This window comes from Nomascus leucogenys, chromosome 12, assembly GCF_006542625.1.
Source record: "Nomascus leucogenys isolate Asia chromosome 12, Asia_NLE_v1, whole genome shotgun sequence".
NCBI lineage: Eukaryota > Metazoa > Chordata > Mammalia > Primates > Hylobatidae > Nomascus > Nomascus leucogenys.
Window position 1 is genome coordinate 40,219,114 of NC_044392.1, and position 3,968 is coordinate 40,223,081.

Genomic DNA, 3,968 nt, shown 5'->3' on the forward strand with positions numbered 1-3,968 from the left:
ACCGGGGAGGCAGAGCTTGCAGTGAGCCGAAATCGTGCCACTGTAATCCAGCCTGGGCAACACAGTGAGAGTCCATCTCAAAAAAAAAAAAAAAAAAATTAGCCAGTCGTGGTGGTGCATGCCTGTAGTCTCAACTACTCGGGAAGTTGAGGCAGGAGGCTCTCTTGAGCCCAGGAGGTGGAGGTTGCAGCGAGCCAAAATTGCAGCACTGTACTTCAGCCGGGGTGATAGAGCAAGATCCTGTCTCAAAAAAAAAAGCATTTCAGTTTAGTGGTAAATGAATTGATTATTTAATAAAATATATTGGCATTGGCACAATTGACTTATACGCCTGGAAGAAAACAAAGTAAAAAATTTTTTCCCTCACATCCTATACAAAAATAAAATAAAAATTTTAAAAATACAAATATTAGAAGGAAATAAAAATATTTGTTTGATCTCCAAATGGGGAAGGTCTTTAGGCAAGACAGGAAATCCGGAAATCATAAAAGAAAGTGATAAAAAGTTCAATCTCCCGGGGCTGTGGGACCTGAAGATGTGGCGCTGTGTAGCAGCCACCACCTGGTAAGGCCTGGGCGCCGTGGCCTGGGCCCTGTGCCCTCCCTGAGGAGCAGGCAGCTCCCCCAGACTTGGGGTAGGGGGTCTGCCAGCTCTAGCACCACCCTTGCCCCGAGTCTTTTAACCTGAGTGTTAGCATTTTAAAGAGAGCCTGCAGGAGTTCTGGCCTCTGACTAACTGCCCCACCCCAGCAGAGACCTGGGCGAGACTGTAACTAGTGATGTTTGTACAACCAAAGACTCTATTTTGTGGTTTAAGGAGAATAAAGTTGACTACATTAAAAAAAAAAAAAGAAATTCAATCTCTCTCTCTTTTTTCTTTGAGATGGCGTCTAGCTCTGTCATCCAGGCTGGAATGCAGTGGCACAATCTTGGCTCACTGCAACCTTCACCTCCTGGGTTCAAGCGATTCTCCTGCCTCAGCCTCCCATGTTGCTGGGATTACAGGTGTCCACCATCATGCCCAGCTAATTTTTGTATTTTTAGTACAGATGGGGTTTCGTCATTTTGGGCAGGCTGGTCTCAAACTCCTGACCTCAAGTGATCCTCCCGCCTCAGCTTCCCAAAATGCTGGGATTACAGGCATGACACCACGCCCAACCTAGTTCAACCTCTTTAATGGCAAAATACATTATAAACAAAGGCAAAAGACAACTGGCGATGGATAAAACACAAGGCATGTGAAATGTCTTTCTACACATTTCTTTTTTTTTTTTTTTTTTTTGAGATGGAGTCTCGTTCTGTCGCCAGGCTGGAGTGCAGTGGCAAGATCTCGGCTCACTGCAACCTCCACCTCCCAGGTTCAAGCGATTCTCCTGCCTCAGCCTCCTGAGTACCCGGGATTACAGGCGTGCGCCACCACGCCCAGCTAATTTTTTTGTATTTTTAGTAGAGACAGGGTTTAACCATGTTGGCCAGGATGGTCTTGATCTCTTGACCTCATGATCTGCCAGCCTCGGCCTCCCAAAGTGCTGGGATTACAGGCGTGAGCCACTGTACCTGGCCAACACTTTATCTCTTGACTTCCCTGAAATAGACTTTCCTGATTTTTCTTCTACCTCTTTGAAAAATGTATGTTAACTTTTTTTTTTTTTTTGAGATAGTCTCATTGTGTCACCCCGGCTGGAGTGCAGTAGCATGATCTCAGCTCACTGCAACCTCCGCCTCTGGGATTCAAGAGATTCTCCTGCCTCAGCCTCCCGAGTAGCTGGGACTACAGGCATGCACCACCACGCTCGGTTAATTTTTGTATTTTTAGTAGAGATGGGGTTTCACCATGTTGGCAAGGCTGGTCTCAAAGTGATCCACCTGCCTCGGCCTCCCAAAGTGCTGGGATTACAGGCGTGAACCACTGCGCCTGGCCAATAAATTAACTTTAAATCAGAGATTGCAACAACTTGGAAAACATCTGTTGTTTGTCCTATATGTTTGTTTATTCAAATAATGCTACAATTGATTGTCATCGGGCAATGATCACTTTGAACTGAATATTGTTTTTCCCCTTTAGATGGGATCTAAATCCTCACTTCTCTCATTTCCTTACCTGCCTGACCACTATGAACATATGAGTTTGCTACCCTGCCTTAAAACATCTGAGAAATTGTTGGACAAATATTCATGTGTAGAAGTAAGGTTGAAGAAGGAAAGGCATGGGCAGACTACACACACAGAGCTTTTCACAGTTCTTCAAATAGGCCAACAGTGATTGTATTCATCCCTGATTATGTTAATTAAGTCATAGTCCCACCAAATATTCTGTGATGTAGACTATATTGTAAAGTTCACTTCCAGCAACTTGTCTAATAATATAAAAAGAAGAGAAGAGAGATGAATAAATGGCTAACATAAACACACATCTATTATAATAAGCAAATAGAAAATAGGCCAACTTCCTGCAGTCCAGTCCTCATTTCCATAATTGGGTCAAAAGACATATTCCACTTCTACTTCTCATTCTGTATTTCCCCACTGTCACTCAGAACCTCAGATGGTCAGAGTTCTTCACCTGTACAGGGACCCAAACTTCCATTTCTCGCTCGAGGTCTGAGTTCTCAATTGTCTTGCCTTTTTTTTTTTTTTTTTTTTTTCTGTTTTTGGTTGCTATATTTGTCCATTAACCTTTACTATTGGGCTGGGAAGTACTAAGTGGCACTCCCAGAGAATCCCCTGGGTTCTGGAAATAGCTTTCCTTGTCCCCACCGTGCAGCAATTCAATTTCCCCTATGTAATCAGGATCAGTCACACCAGCCAGCGGAATAGAGAAGCCCTCCTTTATCTGTGGGGGATGCATTCCAAGAACTTCCTAGATGCCTGAAACCAGGGATGGTACTGAATCCTATGTATACTATGTTTTTTCCTATACATATATGTCTATGATAAAGTGTTTTTTGTTGTTTTTGTTTTTGTTTTTTTGAGATGGAGTCTAGCTCTGTTGCCCAGGCTGGAGTGCATTGGCACAACCTTGGCTCACTGCAACCTCCACCTCCCTGGTTTAAGTGAGTCTCCTGCCTCAGCCTCTCAAGTAGCTGGGATTACAGGTGTGCACCACCACACCTGGCTAATTTTTTGTATTTTTGGTAGAGACGGGGTTTCACCATATTGCCCAAGGGCTGATCTCACACTCCTTACGTCAGGTGATCCGCCCACCTCGGCCTCCCAAAGTGCTGAGATTACAGGCATGAGCCCCCACGTCTGGCCTATGATAAAGTTTAATTTACCAGTTAGGCACAGTAAGAGATTAACATAAATAACTACTAATAATAGAAAACAATTATAACAGTATGCCAACATCACTACTCTTGCATTTTGGGCCATTGTTGAGTAAAATGAGGATTACTTGAACACAAGCACTTGGACAGTTGGTTTGATAACTGAGATAGATACTAAATGACTAAAGGGCAGGTAATGTATACAGCAAGGATATGCTGGACAAAGGATAATTACATCCCTGGCAGCACAAGATTTCATCACGCTACTCAGAACAGTATGCAATTTAAAATTCATGAATTGTTTATTTCTGTGATTTTCCATTTAATATTTTCAGACCACAATTGGCTGTGGGAAACTGAAACTTTGAGAAGTGAAGCCATAAATAAGTGGATAGGGGGAACTATTATAATCCTTTTGTTTGGCTTTTTTGTTCAGTGTCATATAAAGCCCCAAATGGCTAGGTGGCATTCTTGTCTTCCAAGTCAGTGAAACCATTGCTGTGTTCACTGGTGGACACAATCTTCCTTTGGAGACAAAGTCCTCCAAACCAGCAGAGCTCAAAGCTGCTGGGAAACAAAAGTTCAATGAGTGGGTTATTAGTGTAACAGTGGAAGAGCCATTCCCACATCTACTTGCTGACTCCTGAACCCATATATTCTGGCTGTGGGGGAAACACCATCATATAATGGCCTCTCACTCAAA